Source organism: Rhinolophus sinicus, chromosome 16 (genome assembly GCF_057876585.1).
Source record: "Rhinolophus sinicus isolate RSI-liver-muscle chromosome 16, RSI-T2T, whole genome shotgun sequence".
NCBI lineage: Eukaryota > Metazoa > Chordata > Mammalia > Chiroptera > Rhinolophidae > Rhinolophus > Rhinolophus sinicus.
Window position 1 is genome coordinate 158037113 of NC_142516.1, and position 19627 is coordinate 158056739.

Below are 19627 nucleotides of genomic sequence, written 5' to 3' on the forward strand. Positions count from 1 at the left end.
GGATAAGAAATTAGTTTTTCACCCTGTGGTTTCATAACTCCAGAAAAAGTTAATCAAGGTACACTTCTTTTTTTCAACAGAGGGAAGAACCTTGATGAAAACATATATAATATGTGCAATTCAGTTCACGAACTCATCCTGGAAAAAGTGCTACATACCTCATTGCTGAATATCACTATGGTCACCCTTGAAGTACTTCCCTTGGGAAGCTATGCACCGATGCCAGTGCCTAGTCCACCCTTCAAAGCAATTTTGGAACTCTTTTTCTGGAATGGCCATCAGAGCATCATCGTAGTACCCTCGGTATCCTGAATGTCATCAAAATATCTTCATTTCAATATTTCCTTTATCTTCAGGTAAAGAAGGAAGTCACTGGGAGCCAGATTAGGTAAGTAGGGAGGGTGTTCCAATGCAATTATTTGTTTACTGGCTAAAAACTCTCACAGACAGTGCCATGTGAGCCGGTGCATTGTCGTGATGCAAGAGCCATGAATCGTTGGTGAAAAGTTCAGATCATCTAACTTTTACACAAAGCCTTTCCAGCACTTCCAAATAGTAAACTTGGTTAACTGTTTGTCCATTTGGTACAAATTCATAACGGATAATTTCTCAGATATCAAAAAAGTTTAAACATCATTGCAACACGTTCATGAACTTAATTGTCACACCTTTTGTATGAGTGTGTGTGTGTGCATATCTATCTATCTATCTATCTATATCTATCTATCTATCTATATATACACACATATATATGTCAATTAAAGGTGTGTTTGTTTTTTTTCTGGAAAGTAAACTTTGAAAATGGTTGGTGTTTATTTATTATGATAAGATTTTCTTAGAAACCCTGATCTCTAGTTACTGATATTATTTCAACTTTGCCATAGATTTAATGAGTTACCCAGTATTTTAGCAAAATATCTTTTTCTTACAAAGTACAGTATGTTTAACTCATTTGCAATGGCTTTTAATTTTTTTTTTTAAATTTTAAGTCAAGTATACAATAATTCTAAAGAAATTAAAAGGAGAAACAGTTTTATTATAAACTTGATGATTGGATATGTATCGGATTAACAAAATAAGATTCTGAAAAAGAAAATTTTCAGCCAATCATCCCTATTTCATAAATGGTAAAGTTTTTAAAAAAGTAAATACTAGACTGACTTTTTAAGTATCAACAGCTTCTATCCTAGTTTTCTCAAAGGCATTTTGTACTTGAAAATATCTGTTTTATAGACATAATTAAGTCTGATAGTAACTTGAAGAAAGATATAAACAAGAAAACGTTACAATAAATCTGTCTCTCTTTTTCCCATGCAAATGGCATCTAAACAGTTCACCTTTAGAAGAAAATCATCATCTATAAACTATGAACCTTTCTCACAATGGCATATTGCCCAGAGCTACAACTAGTAATTGAGAAAATGGAGCATAAAATTACTAAAGAAGTGTAATATTTAAAATCAAGAAAACTTAATTAATTGAGAGAGCAATCAACAGCAGTGGAGAGTATTATTTAGAAAATGATTATATGAGCTATGGTAGAGGTGAAGATGGGGAGAAGATAAAACATAGAATGTTATTATTTCATTACTTTTTATAAAGTTAGGAAAATGAAATACCATGATTTTAATAATGTTTGAATGAAAGAGTGACAGCATGAATACATTTCAAAGCATTATGTTTCAGAAAAGATTGTTCAGGGCCAGTTGTATTCTAATAGTGTGCTGGGTTTTTTGGTATAAATAGTATGTTTAGGGAGCTTCCTCAAATCTTCCCCCACACTGCCTCTCCCACATTTCCTCCCTTCACAAGAATCCTGGGTTTTTCCTTGCATCATTGTTTCAACCTAGGACTGCTTTCTCACTTGAAATTTCTCTTCCATTTGAAATCAATCTTTTGTCAATGCTTAAGGCAATTATAAGGTACAGTAATGGAAATTGTGCCCTTTGTAATGAAAGCTGTTTTAGAAAGTATTAGAAATCTCCTATTTTTCAAACTTCTATTTAACTGCATTGCTTTATATTTATTTTTCCTGAGAGATGAGTGGTATAATAACTGTAACTGCTCTCAGTTGCCTTCTCTCTTGTAATCGTAAGCCCATAGGGTCATCACAGTTTCATACATTTTTCAAACAATTACAATATCGGTTTTTCAAGGAAGCAATGATGATGCAGGCTAATTTGATTTCCAAACATATCTTATTCTGCAAGTGCTCATCTTTATACTCGTTTTTTTTTTTTTAATAGAAAGTCTGATAATGAGAAGAAAAGATGTCAGTCTAAAATTGAAATTTAGTAAAAAAACACAGTATTTTCTTTTGTATTTTACAGTTGCCTAATGATAGCATGTTTTTTATTTACAAACTTAAGTTATATTAAAGCTAATTTTATTCTTATACAAGACCATCTCATTCAGTTAAATGTGTATATATATTTATATACACACACGAACACAGTCAGAAGCATTATGTACATGTTTTGTTGATTTCATTGTTGATGTGATGATATTTAACACAATTTTGTTCAAATCAAAGAGAACCACATTTAATATTTTGATAGGTATATAATTTTTCTTACCTATAACACCATTTATTTTTGTACACTCGTATGTGTATAACATCCATTATGTATATAAATTATATCATTGGTATTCATTATATATAAAACGTACAACTAAATACTGAATGTGTTTTAAACACAGCATATATTCCTTTTTGTAGCCAAACACTTGCAGCCTGCGGAAGATAATCAGCACAAGAATTTAGGTTGTGAAAAAATACGTAACTAACATTTTTGGCAACCACTACAGCCTAGCACTTTCTAAATATTTAGAAGCACTTTTTTTTTTTTTAATTTAATTCACAGAATCATCATGTTACAATCTACCTTCATTTTCAGATGAGGAACCTGGGACATCTAAATACAATGCTAGCAATTGTGGATGGCATGGCAAAAGATGCAAACAGGTTATGTGCCTTCACAGTGCATCTAGTGGGGTAAAGAGACAAATGAATAAAAAATTGCAAGAATAAAAATAAGGGGGGGGGTGTACAACTGTATGAAGTAACAGGCAGAGAAGCTGCTTCAGTTAGTAAGAAGGAGAAAGCTTTCCCAAAGTCTTGACATCAATAGTGACCCCTGGAGTAAAAGAAAGATTCACCTATGGAAAGAATCATAAAGGATTTATTTCAGTGTAAAGGAATAGCAAGTGCAGAAGCTCCAGTTGAGGAGAACGATCTCAGCCTATTCTAGTATTTGACAAAAAGACAGCGTGCACATAATATAATAAAGCCGAAAGAACAAGCAAGGCTCATATCACTCAGGGACCAGATTGCGTATACCCTTCTTAGCCATATTGACGACTTGTGGCTGTATCTGAAAGTCATCAGAGACCAGTGTGGATTGAAATCGTGTCTGCCTTCTCGTGTTGGCCTATTACTTTGATTCATGCATCCTATTTCACGGAGCATTTTCATTTTCTGTTTTCTTTTTTCTTCTTCCATAATATTTTGAGTTGTTTAAGAACCAGGCCTCTGCTTTATTTATGCACAGATGTAGCTTAATACTAATAAAACTTTAAGGAATAATTAACTTTAAATGAACAATTTAAACTTTGGAGAATTTAATAATGGCTACTTCCCCTGATGAATGTATATGAATTAGAATCAGAAACAGAAAATATCAACCCAGTTTCACAATCTTGTATCAATTACTACTCTCCAAAAATCGTTTTTAGAGTAAATTGAATATTTAATTTGACATTTTATATAGTATATTCCAGGTTTTCTCATTAACAGAAGGATGTAATATAATGGACACCAGATCTTTTTAACACTATTTACAAAACATCAAATGTGTATTTAAAAATACTACTAAAAAGCTAAGATTATATTTAATTGTATTGCTTGCATTGATTACCATTATAATCTTCCTCAGATATTAAAATGTATGTCTCGAATGTTATACTAATATGGACACTTTTGTCTGATAAATTATACCACTGACAATTCTTCAGAAGGCATTAAACTTAATATGACTTAATATCTTCCTCAAAGTCTGTAATTTTTATTTCTCTTCAATGCAGTTACTCATATTTATTCCCTTTGTTATTTCTCACAAAAGAAGAAACATCTAGCAAAACATCTGCCTGTAATTGTCACTGGTGCTGATTCTGATAGATATGAAATAAGGCACAGAGATCGGGCAAAAGTGTCAAGATATTTTTTCCTTGTGATTTTAACATCATTTTATTTCATAACCTCTGTTTATCACAGCATTAAAAAGTAATTTCGACTCTGAGTGAAAAACCTCAGAAAGACTTCTTTCTGACCTTTTATGTCTTCATCTTTCACTTTGTAGTTTCTCTTTTCTACTAATTTCAAAACTACCTGGCTTTATCAAATTCTTCCTTCAGTACCTGTATTTCTGGGGTTTGGGCTTTGAAATGGTAATTGTCCATTTAGATCCGATTCTCATCTAGTTTTACAAATGACCCTCTACCAGGGTACAATAAGAAGAGACTGATTCAACTTAGACCTGACTTTGAAGTTAGTGGATAGAGAGTCATGTTGAAAATCAGTCTTAGAATAGTGAAGATATAACAAAAATCTTTTTTTTTTTTTTTAACTGACTTCTTCAGACTTTATGCAACGCTTAATAAACCTTTGACGGAATGAGCTACAGTAGCTAAATTACATTTTTTTCCTACATTTTCAGTAATGTATCATCAAATTTAAATAACTTCTTCAAGATAGTTTAGAGATCCAAAACTTCTATTTCTATTCTTTGGCAAACTTGTATCTCATTTATACTGAGAGAGCAAATCTGTCCCAATTACACCCTCACTTTAGTCCCTGTATGCCAACCCTCTCACCATTCACTTAACGAAGGGTATGTTCTCAAGCATACGATTAAAACAACACTAAGATGCAAATCTCAGTTTTCTTTCCTCTTACAATCATCTTTATTTATTTGTTTATTTATTTATTTATTTATTTATTTATTTATTTATTTATTTATGTACTTATTTATTTATTTTTTGCTCTATAAGACACATTAGCCACCAGATAGTTGTCAAATGTTGACCTGAGTTTGAGAGTAGATTCTTTTAAAGGAGAAATCTGCCGGGCCCGCTGTTTCAGTGACAGAGACCAAAGAGACCAGGAGAAAGACTGAGGGTTGTATACAGGAACAAATTGGAGGCCAAGATGATTATAGATTGTTTATAATCAGCACATGTTATATTTCAACATGATGTTTTTCTTTACAAAATTATAGAAATAAGTTCAAACTGGTATGTTATTATTTTCTTACGATGACAAATACAGAGGGTGCCAAAAAAAGCATACACATTTTAAGAAAGGAAAAAACTGTATTAAAATTATAATACTAAATATATACCGATAACGAAAGATGAATACAAGTCACGCGTATACATTTGTTTGGCAACCCCAGTATTTACTTTTATTCAGTGCTAACATTCTGTCAAACACTTTGTTATTTATTTTTATCTCATTTAATCTATAAAATTATCCTACAATATAACATTATGGTTATTTTACCAATTGTCACTGAAAATAAATCATTGGTTTGCTGTTACAGCTCATAAATGCTTTGCATGTAATTGTCTCATTTTAAACTCATACCACCTTTTGTAGTAGCATCATCATTTCTAGTTTACAGATTAAGAAACACAGGTACAGTTACTTTGCTGTGACCCAAGAAAAGATTGGATTTTTTATTAACATTTGCTTTAAAATTCCTAACAAATGCTACCGCTAATACTTCACATTCCCTCTATGTATATCCAGAGTTATTAGAACCAACTGTTTTATTCAGATCATTTTCTTTTCTGTATTGCATGATAAATTAGGATGTGCCAAAATTATTAAAAGTCTTTATTTTGAAAATTGGTAATAAATTGAAAGATTCTTTAAATGTTGGCTTATCCATTCTTCCACTGAACATTGATTATCAGGAAAGCTGGTGATTTTGATGTCATTTTACATAATAATTTCAACATAAATGAGATTTTGAATATTTTAATAAGCTATGTAGTATTTTCAATAGAATCTATAATCGATATCTCAAAGTAAAACTTTCCCTTTAATTTCTTTATGCTTGAGCAAGTTTCTAAAGAACATTTATATGAAATGCTTTTAAACATTTTAATTATTGATATTAATGCTTGACACCAAAAGTTGGTAAATTTAGTTTCCTAGAGTATTGTCCTCTTTAAAGAGACACTTAAAATAATATATTGACCCAAATAAGTAGGTCAGCTTTTCAAAGAAGCTATTTCTAAACACCTGTCTAATAGCTCCCATAAATGTATCATTTTAAATATTTTTAGTGTAATAAGATTTTTTTCCATTGAAGCTGAAATTTTTTCTTGGAAATAGCTCAAAGACATTATAATTTGATAACAACAAAATAATAAATGGCAGTTATGTTACCAAATCCAGTTTGAAGTATTAACTGATCATCATTAATTTCATCAGCTATATATAAAAGTTTCTCCTGTCTCCAATCTTTCATGAAATTCAGTCTAAGATATATATTTTACCTCCGGTTGTGATTATTTTAAAACATATATCTAACTACATTAGAATAAATGATTTATAGAACAATCATTCTCTTATTGCATTTCACTATAAGCAGTCAGGAAATACGAAGTCACTTCTTCACCACATTTCCTGAGACAAATGTCTAATTTTATTTCTTGCAACTTTTACTATCCACAAAATCAGGACATAAACACAATTAAGCCAAGTTTTTTTGTTTTTTTTCTCCTCCCTGCTTTATAACATGGATCACCTTCCCCCCATGTTCAATAACATGTTCCTCATTTTCTTCTGAGACCTCATCATAATGGCCTTTATTGTCCATGTTTCTGCCAACATTCTGTTTAGGATTACTTAAGTATTCTTTAAGAAGACAAGATTTCTCTATAGCTGCCATTTATTCTTTCTTCATTTTCTACTCTAAAATGTAAAGAGTCATATCTGATTAGGACATTAAAAAAAAAAAGATGCCTCCTTCAAACTCATTTGAACACTTTTAGCTAGTTTTCTTTTTTTCTGCTTACAGATACATAATCATTTAGCAACAAGAATTATGACCTGCTTTGCATATTTATCCCCTTGATAACAATGTCTTGGATAACAACATGTGGCTTTAGAAGTTACAATATTTTTTAGAATACTTCATATGTTTAGTAGGGCTGTTACCGTTCACCTGCTTTCAAAACACTTTCAAAACACATGTGCAGGGGTAAGTATGTGTGTTAGTGTGTATTATCTATTAATATGGTTTCAAAATAGATTTTAAGCTGCTTTAAAATAAGGACCTCTATTATATTTTACTTTACTTCCATATTTTATCTGGCATAGTGCACTGCATCTATAATAATGATACATGATAATCTTAATAGTAAGATTTATTCAATAATTCTTGCATATTACATTTTAATAAACAACACATTTACATTATTTATTTTAATAATATTTCAACCCTATGAATGACTTATTTTTTCTTTCAGGAACATTAGAATGTTTTAAATAAGAAATTCAAGTTCATTGAGATTTGGAAGCTTGTTCATTTCCTTCCTTTCTTCCTTCCTTGCTTGCTTCCTTCCTTCCTTCCTTCCTTCCTTCCTTCCTTCTTTCCTTCCTTTACTTTTTTTCTTTCTTTTTTTATTTCACACAGTTATCAAATGAAAAGGCCCTATAGTGTTGGTGATAAGGGCAAGTACTTGATGGGACTGTTAGAGATAATGATATATTTTACTCAATCTCTAAAAAAAATGATAGTGGACTTTGACTCATTAAATAAAAAAACAAAAAACAAACAAAAACAACTTTCTCAGAGAAAACTTTACCACCTATCTGCTTTAATAAATGTTCTTGACACAATGATTTGTACTGTTATACTTTGTATGTGATCTTATTTCAAACTTATGAAAATTAATATTAATTAACCTCAATTGTTTTATAACGTCAAAGTTCCAACTTTTTCTATAAATAATAAACAACATAAACTTAGCTATAACACAGATATAAACATTTAAAATGATTAAAAGTATTTGTGTATATTTAAATCTCTATTTTCTACAAATAAAATGAAAATATAAACTTAAGGTAAATATATGTCTTATTTCTTAGATATCTGAGGATCACATAAAAATTACTGAGAATGTTAAAAGAAAGAACATATAGAATGTTAAAATCCCCCAGAATTTTCTTTAAATGGCTTAAATTACAGCTGAAATATATCATATTACTCACGAATATTTAAAATAAACTTCATATTAAAGCAATTGAAGAAAGAGTATACAGTATTTTTTCTCAAAAATATTAACATTTACCAATATTATGAGCATGTTGAAAACATTATAATTCAGTCATAATAAACATGTAATTGAACCTGCTTTTTTTCACTCTAGGTTTAATAATACTTGGTTTCTTTCAACTGTTAAAATTAAAATACTCAGAAAGAAAATATAAACAGAATATGTTCAACTTAAATGTAAAATCAACTTTCCCAAAGGGATGTTTTCCTAACTCAATTTCATCCAAACAACTGCCATAATACGTTGTGCAGATGGATCAAGAGAGGGCTATAAATATACAGCTGTTAGAATCTGGCACACAAATTCCCAACTTCTGTTTATGCATCATAAAACTAATAACCCTCCTTTAATGTTGGGAGTTGCAAATTATTTCATTAAATTTATCTAAATTTTTAATTAAATCAATAACCTCTCCATGAATTTGTGCTATAATTAGTTTCTTCTTTACTTTCCTCCTGTTTTAAGATGTTTAATCCTCCCTCCAAATTCTAAGCAATCAAATTGGAATAAGAAGAAAAAAAATGCAGCAACAAATAATACCTCCTGAAGAATACATGTTTGTTGATAATACTTTCTGTTGTTCTGATATCTTTACAACACAAAGAATAAAATAAAATGAGAGGATCCTGCTATTTTACTAAACTCATTTATCAGTTCTAATAGTTTTTTGGTGGTCTTTTGGGTTATCTGTATATAGTATCATGTCATCTGCATATAGTGACAATTTTACTTTCTCCTCACCAATTTGGATGTCTTTCATTTAGTTTTCTTGTCTGATTGCTCTAAAGAGGACATACAGATGGCCAACAGACGTGTGAAAAAAATGCTCAACCTCATTAATCATTAGAGAAACGCAAATAAAAACCGCAATGAGCTATCACCTCATTCAGGTCAGAATGGCTATCATCAATATATCAACAAACAACAAGTGCTGGTGAGGATGTGAGAAAACAGAACACTCATGCACTGTTGGTGGGATTGCAGATTGGTGCAACCACTATGGAAAACAGTAGAGAGGTATTTCAAAAAATAGAAAATGGAACTACCTTATGACCCAGCAATTCCACTCTTGTTTCTATTCAGACAAATTCAAAATGCTAATTCAAAAAACTATATGCACCCTTATGTTTATGGCAGCACTATTCACAATAGCCAAGACATGGAAATGCCCAGGGGTAGATTACTGGATTAAGAAACTGTGGTACATTTACACCATAAAGTGGTACTGGATTAAGAAACTGTGGTACATTTACGGCCATAAAGAAGAATGAAATTTTACCATTTGCAATGATATGGGTGGATCTAGAGAACATTATGCTAAGTGAAATAAGTCAGACAGAGAAAGACAAATACCATATGATCTCATTTATGTGTGGAATCTAAAAAACAGAATAAATGAGCAAACTAAACAGAAATAGTTGCAGAGATATAGAGAAAAAAACTGATGGTTGCTAGAAGGGAGGGAGTTGGTGTTGGGGGAGAAGGTAAAGGGGTTAGAAAGTAAAAATTAGTAGCCACAATATTGCCATGGGGATATGAAAGACAGTTGAGAGCATATAATGAACACTGTTGTAAAGATTTTGTACGGTGTCAGATGAGCACTTGTTTTATTAGGAAGACTACTTCATGGACTGTGTAGATGCCTGACTGCTGCGCTGTACACCTGAAGCTGAAGCTGAATAAGACTGAATGTTAACTATAATTTTATATATAATACTATATATATAATATACATATTATATAGGCATATATATATATATATATATATATATATATATATATATATATATATATATATATGATGTGAAGTATAGAGGCAATGGATTTGTGACAGCTATTTATGAGGTCAGAAAGGTAGGAGACTGGGGGAGTGGGGTTATCACTTTCTGAGGGGTATAAATGTCTAACTATCATATTGTTTTGTATACCTAATACAAAAAATAAAATAAAATGAAAGGAATTTGTAGGCATGGAATTTACTTTTAAATGTTCCTTATCATTGTAGTTCATGACATCAGAGAATATTCTTATTTTCTTTTTTCCTCTGATTCTGACTGGAGATTCGAAGATGTCATTCATAGAAAGACAATTAACTGTTCAACCATAATACAAACTCTGACATGAATAATCTGTGACACTCACTAAATACTCAATATCTATGCAATTAATATGTTAATAAGTACAAAACTTGGCAGATTTAACATCCTATACAAAATATGCTAAATGCAATTTATCTATTTTCACATTTTACTATAAACTATTGGAATGTACCATTATAATTCAAACAATTCAAAATTAAAAAAAAAAAACAAAACACGCGACTAGGATAAGTCATAACTTTAATTCAATTTTAGTTTTTTTCATAATATTTTACTTATATCTCTTTTTAACAATATATACAGTAGTAATAATGTTTAACTCAATGTTATCTGAAGGATCACAGTTTGCAGTTTTAATAGTATTGAATTTTTACATGTAGAGAAAACTTACCTGGGAATTGGCAGTAATTGAAAAGTTTTTTTATAAGGTAGGAAACTAAAAGAGCATTAGAATTCCCTATGTTATGAGGAAGACTGAAACTCAAAAATGAAAGATATAATTTACAACAATCTTTAAGGCTCACCTTTTCTATTATGCATTTATGCTTCTAGCAAATATTTTTTTATGCATAATTGGTATTTGGAACTGTGTAAAGCACTGGAGTATAAATTGTGCTTATATAAAGTTAGAATTGTTGAAGTGTTCTTAAGAGCTTAAAACTTGATGATACCTATATTTCAGAATGATTGTAGTAGAAGATATTAACAACTTAGGTTGAGGAAAGGAAGAAGGTAGAGAACTGATGAAAGGAGTTTGTTGCAATTGTACAAACAAGCCAAGAGAGAGATCCTGAGGTAAGGCAGTGAAGAGGTGATTTCCATAAATATTCTTTATGATAATCACCTAATAAAAACAAAATCCCATGTCCTAATAGATGAAGAATCTACAGGAGATGTAAGTGTCTCATATAGGGGTGAAAATGAGATGGCATGTCTCCATGTAATACAATTTTATCTACACATGTGCATGTGTTTGGCAGTGCATGAGACTGGTTGTGTGTCCAATTGAAGCTTCCAAAAAAATTTAACCTAATGAAATTTTTGTGAGTCTAATTAATCTACAAATTATTTTCAAGATGAAATATTATGACAAAGAAGAAATATTGGTATAGTACATAAAGGTTTGAATTTCAGATGAATTATTTGTTTGTGCTCTTATTTGCTCTGTATGTAGTCCATGTATCTCTTATTCTGCTATATATATTAATCTGTCAAGTAATAGCATAGATAATATTTCTTTATTATTGTTGCTGATTTTCTTAAAACATGTGATAGAATAAAGATGCCAGAATTAAAATCAAAATATTGTGATGCAATATAGTTTGCACATCGTGGGTACGTGGATCAAATGAAACACTTAGTTTTTATTCATTATGATATTACTAGTTATAGTAGATATAGCCATCTAGTGTTTGAATCCTGCAATAAGAAACTATTTTAATGATATATGAAACATGTCAATGATGTATGTACCCGGAATATATTACTGTAATTCCATTAATTGTAACAAATTTTTGACCTCTTAGAAGGTACCATGCTATATTTAGTATAAAAGCTATATTCAGCATGCAGTTAGGAGTCAACAAATATTTGCTATTTTAATTGCATAACATATCTATTACAATGAAAAAATAAATAAAATAGATTAAATGTTTAATATAGTTTTAAAACAACTGTCAAAATGCTTTAAAAATCTAACTACATTAGAAAGTTGTTTTATATTGATATATCTTTTGACCAAGTAATTCCAATCCTATAAATACAAGGTAATTTGCGCTTTGAACCAAAAAAGACCTACGTAAGAATGTTTTAGAGGCATAAATATGAATAGCTTAAATTGTAAGCAAGCCATTTTTTTAATATAATAGTTATAGTGGATATATTTTATATATATATTATGTGTATATATATACATTATATATATATATATATATATATATATATATATATATATATACACACACACATATATATATATATATCCTATAGGTTTAAATATAGATATGATATATATGAGTATATAGATATGAGATATATCTATATCTATCTATAGCTATACATGTCTCTCTATCTAAATAGCTATATAGCTATATAGCTAGATATATAGATATATAGACATATAGATATATATAAATATACAGATGGTGCCAAACAATTTTATACACATTTTAAGAAAGGGAAAAACTATATTAAAACTGTAACACTCAATATATACCAATAACAAAAGGTGAATGCAAGTCACATTTGACTTTTGCCATTACAAGAGGTGCCCAGAGTGGTTACCATCAGCATCCAGACGCTTCTGATTATTATATATAAATTATATATATATATATATATATATATATATATATATATATATATACACACACACACATAATTTTAAGATATAGATAGATATAGATAGATATACCTTAATATATAGAGATATATAGATAGATAGATCTAGATATATCGATATATCTAGATATATCTATATATCTCTATATAAAATTTTAAGATATATTTATATTTCTCTCTCTATATATATACATATATATAATATATATATATATATATATATATATATATATATATATATATATATATACCTTAAGGTATATCTGTATCTATATCTATATCTATATCTATATTTATATCTATATCTATATCTACCTTATCCAAGCTTAAAACAAATAAATACAAAATGGAATGTACAGAAGTATGTTGGTGCATGTAGCCGGGGTTTCTTTCCTTTGATGAATTAATTTTTGTTACTTATATTAATCTCAATTTTCCTATTCCTCCCCAAATTGTAGGTATTATAATTACAGTCTTGTGCACTATCCTGGATAAGGACATGCTCACGTGTGCACATTTGTATTAATATTTCTGGTTTTTATTTCAATTTAGTATTCCAACTAAATTATATCATTTGACCTTCACTGTAGATGAGCCAATCTGTGAATTTGTTCTACTTCCCATCTTCTTTGTTCTCCCTGAACACATTTATTTTAATTATTTTTTAATGTTTCTTTATATGGCAAAATTCAGCTTCTGAAGTCAATTTTAATTAAACTATTCAAAATAGAGAAATAACTTTTGGCACACAAAGATGCTCCTCTCAGATTTGTTTGAAATCATGGAAACTAGAAATACTCTAAGTTTCAAAAAACATAGGAATGGTTAGTGAAATATGGTACGTCTACTAATTGTAGCTTTATTTGTTGGTATAAGATGTTTTTCAAGACTTTATAGTAAGATAAAATTCTTTTTTAAAGACTTATTTAAAAATATAGTTAATATACATTATTTTAGCTTCAGGTGTACACCATAGTTGTTTAACATTTATATACCTAAAGAAGTGATCACCATAACGAAGGCAACCATGTGACACCATACTATAGTAACACAATAGTATTGACTATATTCCCTATGCTGTACATTATATCTTCATGACTTACCTGTTTTATACAGTGGAATTTTGGACCACTGATTGCCTTTCTCCCCTTTTAATTTTTCAATTACAGTTGACATTCAATATTATTGTGTATTAATTTCAGTTGTACAGCATAGTAGTTAGATATTTGTATAATTTAAGAAGTGATCTCCCTGTCTAGTCTAGTACCCACCTGTCACTATACATATTTATTACCATATCATTGATTGTATTCCATGTGTTTTACATTACATCCCCATAACTATTCTGTGACTACCAATTTGTACTTCTTAATCCCTTCACCTTTTTCACCCTGTCTCCCAACTCCCCTCCCATCTATCACCCCAAATCTATTACCCATCTTACACCATACAGAGTTATTACAATATTATTAACTATTAAGGTCTAAAATGCACATATTATTATCACAGCTAAAATATACCATCTATAGAGAAAGTCTGGAAGAGAATATTATCAAATCTTAAAATAGAAAAGACTGGAAGAAAATGCAGCAAAATCTTAACATTGGTTGTAAATTTTTGTTTTTCCAATTTTAAGTAGACCCATTAAATTACGTCTCTTCTAAATTTAGAAATGCCATTTTCTTTCTTTTTTTTTTTTAATTGAGCTGTAATTGACATATAACATTATATTAGTTTTAGGTGAACAACATAATTATTTTATATTTGAATACACTGCAAAATGATCACAATAAGTCTAATTACCATCTGTAACCACACAAAATAGTTACATTGTTTTCTTCTGATGAGAACTTTTATAATTTATTCTCTTGGCAACTTTCAAATATGCACTACAATATTATTGACTATAGTCACCACTCAGCTAATTTGTTTTAATTTGATCATATCTACATTGTTAGGAGACATAATATTTGCAACCTTTGTGTTGCTCTAATACTCATGTTTGTTTTAATATTTACTCTTCATATAAGTATATTCAATTATCACAGCTAGTCCTTTAGCTGTAATTTCCCAAGTCATTTCTTGGTTGCTTGAAACTCATCCTCTAGTAATTTCCCAAGACAGACACATGGGCACAAAATGAGTTCTTGCATTTTAAAACCATTCTTATGTTGGCTTTATAGTCGAAGAAATTTGAACTGATTATAAAATCCATGGATTACACTTTCTTTCTCTAGTAGGAGTTGCTCAATTAGACTTTGATTTTGAATGCTGTGTTTGAGAAATTTCAGATATGCTGGTTTATTGTCCCTTATATGTAATGTTACTTAAAAATCTGATGCCTTTTATCTTCAGAGTCCAATGTCATCTGACTATGACAGAGTTATCCATTTTTATATAATTTCTGGCATATTGTGTGTTATTTAAATGTGTAGATTCATATAACAATGTTCATAGAATTATTTGAGGTTTTAGGTAGCTCATTAGACAGAAAGAGAAGAGAGACAAGAAGAATCTTTCAGAAGCAAAAATCGAGTGTTTTTACCTGTTGCTTTATTACTTTTCAGGATAGATAGTGTAATATATGAAGACATTCAGTAAGAGAGGAAAAAATAAAATTATACAATGAAAAAGGTGGAAGTGGATTACTTTTCACAACAAACAAAATGACTTCCAACTTGATTAAACTTATAAATTAAGCAACCAAAACTATAGAAGGAAACACAATTTACAAAAGTTTGGAAGTATACCAATTAAAATTAATAAAGCAATTTCATAAACTGTTCTAAAATCAAATATGTAAAAAATGTTTTTCAATAAGAATCACTAAATTCAATCTGAAAAAATAATTTAAAATATAGTAATCATGTAGCAGGTGTATCTCAAGCTTAGGTGAAATTCAAGCATGTATGTTCAGTTCAGGGAAATTTGTTGGAAGCCTGGCAAAGATTGTTCCTAGGGATAATATAACCTCTTATCTACTGCTTTGGGTCTGGATGCACTTTGGAAATTGATCGGATGTCCTAACAGAAATTTATACAAGTAGAGATTGAAAAATCTCCTGTGAAAAAAATGAACTTAAGATCTCTAGTCATAAGGTTAGGGTAGTGGGGAGTGAGTTGGAGGGGTCATTTTGTGGAAGATTGCTGCCAGTGAAATTGCTTTTAACTCACACAAGTCATTGAGATCCTATAGGCTTTGGATAATTAAGATAAATGAAGAGGCAAATAGTGCATTTGAATTGGAAAAAGAGAGAGAGAGAGGTGTCTGTATAATATAAAACTGTACAACATTTAGGCACTAGAAGAACTGCTCGAGGAGAACTTATTCACAGAAGACTTAGCAATATCCAGCAGATATATCTTAGAAATACGTTTTTTTTTATAAATAGATGGCATAAACTGGAGACAGAAGTCTGTCACAAAGAATGCATGTGAGACTTAGACTTACCTACATGAGAAAGGTGCTAAGTGAGGAAAGCAAAAGTGACTCATTGCTATTAATCCTATGATTAGATAATGAGTAAAATAGACAACACATACATAATTAAGACGTATAAAATTAAGATATTATTAAGATATACTATTAAGATATATACAAGGGACAAAAATAAATTGATATATGCACTCTGTCCTCATAAAGGAGATCAAATATTGAAAGAATACCGACATATTCAAGCTAATTTATAAATATTTTGGAATATTATAAATATGTCAAACCTCAAGCAAACTAATAGGATTGAGATATAGAATAGGATATAATTTTAATAAGTGGTCTTGGAACACTGGTTAAAGCATTTATTGAAGAAAGAAATAATATCACACCTGTACCTCACATATTAACAATGAAGTTAATTTTAGGTGTATTAAAAATTCAAACGCAAAATTAATTAAAAATATAATCTAATTTTTAAAATAATTATAATCAATTATTATCTTGACATACTTGTTTTTGGAATAGTTATTTTTTTCATTATTGTAAAGAGAATATTTTCTTATTTAGAGGTCTCTTTATCACATCCATATTGTATCTTTATATGAATGATTGGAAATTCTACTGGATTTGGTCCAAGTTTAAATTAAAATGGGAATTGAAGAAACACGAATGAAAATAAAAATAAAAAGACGATAGGTCTGACTGTATGAAAATTAACAAATTGCATATGTTTAGTGTACCACAGAATTAAATTATAAATTATGCTCTAAGGATTAATATCCATAACATATACCTGCTTTAAAACATATATTTAAAAAGGAAAGTAATCCAAGAAAAAACAGACACAAATTATGAATATATAATATTTGAAACAACGGTCACCAGATACTTAAATATTATCAACCTAATAAGTTATTAAAGAAAAACTAAAGTAATATGATGCATGATTAAATAAACTCTATTAGTAAAGATTTTTAAAGAGTGATAATATCAAAAATGATGCAGTACATGATTCTATGAAATATTGATGGAAATGTAAATTATTATGCACATTTGAAGACACTATATATTTGTTACCTTATTACATCTCTCCTTTTAACAATGCATTAAACATTTGTATTTTGGACAGACTTCAGCAATTATGCAAAGATTGATTTCCATCACTTTCTGTAGTAATATCTGCATAATGATAATAAAATTAAAAGCAAGCCAAATGTCTAACAGTAGGGATTTTTTAAAAAATTGGTACTTGCATTATTTTTTACGTAGATTCATATTTATTAACATGAAAGTGTAGTCTATTTTGCTGAACACAACTTATGATGCTATGCAAGAATTTGGGAGATAATATACAATATATATTGTGATTATACTTTTTTAACAGAGCATGTATACAGTTTCATAATATCATTTAAGGAACTACGGCATATTTGCAGTCAGTCATGATTTATTGTTATATTTATTTCTTGGTGATTTTTTTCTGTTTATCTTTTTTATTATTTTAATTAAATTTATGCAACTTACATTTTGTTAATAACATTATACACGTTTCAGGTGTAAAACTTTATAATATAACATCTGTTTTCTCCATTGTGTGCTCACCACCTAAAACCTAGTTTCCTTCAGTCTCAATATATTTGACCCTCGTTTACCTTCTTCCTTCTCCCCCACCCGCTTCCCCTCTGGTAACCACCATTCTGTTGTCTGCATCTATGAGTTTGTTTGTTTCGTTTGGTTTTTTTTGCTTGTAGTCTTATATCCCACATACGAGTGAAACCATATGGTTCTTGTCCTTTTCCACTATTTCAATTAGCATGATACTCTCAATATCCATGCATGTTATTGCAATGGCAGTGTTTCATCTTTTTATGGCTGAGTAATATTCTATTTTATATATATGTACCACAACTTTCATTTATCCATTTTTAAAATTGAAATCTCGTTGTGTTAAATGGTGGAATTATACTTTTAGCTCATTTAAGAAAAACTAGAATTTATAGGAAGATACTAGTTAATCTCACATATTTCATGGTAGAGTAAAAACTTAAATTTCTAAAAATTTTCAAAACTAAGGCTGTTCGGAGGAACTTAAAGCAACTACTCAGCAATTAAAATGATTCACTGTTCTGCTCTCAGTTTTAAAAATTTTCTCCTCAAATATTTAAGCTTCATGACAAGTCATGAAATATATCTTGTATTTCACACAAGAGTTTTCCAATACTTTGCTTAATCTATATATGTATAAAAAAGAGCTGCCCAATACTTTGTTCAAGTGTTGAAGTACATATAGCTTGAAATATTTGAAGAATGTTGGAAAATGTATTTAAAAAGTACAACATTGATTAGTATACTCTTCGAGATCTAAATTTGTTTTTATTAATCATAAAATATAATTAAAATAAAAATCGTATTGCACAATGTGTGTGTGCATATATGTTGTATGTTTGTATGTATATATTGTTAATATTCTTTTTAATATTCAAATTATTTGTAAATTGATTTTGAACATATAGGTAATTTTTACTAAAAATGGAAAGTATGTACTAATAGTATCTCTGCAATTTGAACTAGGTATATATAAGGTTTTTTTGACAACTAATTAATCTATTGTATAGCATTGTGCACCTGTATGCTCCATACATATGTGTTTGCATTAACATGTAACAGTTCTAACATAGAAATTTATTTACATACAAATATGTATATATACATATGCATCTACATATTCACATATTGATTACTGCTGTGCTTTGAGATACTAAAAAATCTCAAATATAAGCATTGACTTAAGTTGACAAATATCTGCAGTAAAAGAAAGTAGAAGCCAGATGATTTTCAAACACAATAGGTACCACAGTGATACACTGCCTTCAGCCTTAAAAAGCTTTGATCTGAGACAATAGATTTTCTTTCTTCACTTTTCTCTCTGGAATCTGAGTGAGACATTTTTACCCTGTGGTGAAAGGGTATACAGTTTTACCTCCTAATCCAGCATAGACAAAAAAGATTATTTGAGTCCTGTGAACAATTAGCATTGTGAGAAACAATTTAATTAAATAATCTTTATGCTAGACATTCTGAAAGTGACCAAGTGAATGATCTCCCTATTAGGCAGTAACATAGTATTGCAAGAGCAAGCTCTACAGTCAAATTGTCTGTTGGAAACAACTCCAAAACTGACCAACTTTGTGGCTTTATTTAACTTCTTTATGCTTGAGTTTCCTTATAAATAAAAGGCGAAAATTAAGTATTAAATCATATATTAACCATCTGAATTCACTGGGAAGAAACGAAATAGCTTGACTACAGTCTGGGATACGTAGTAAAAGGGAATTTTAATTATTTAGACAAGAGATGAAAATAAGCTAAATTTAAGGAATAGACAATTCAAATAAAGAGGAGAT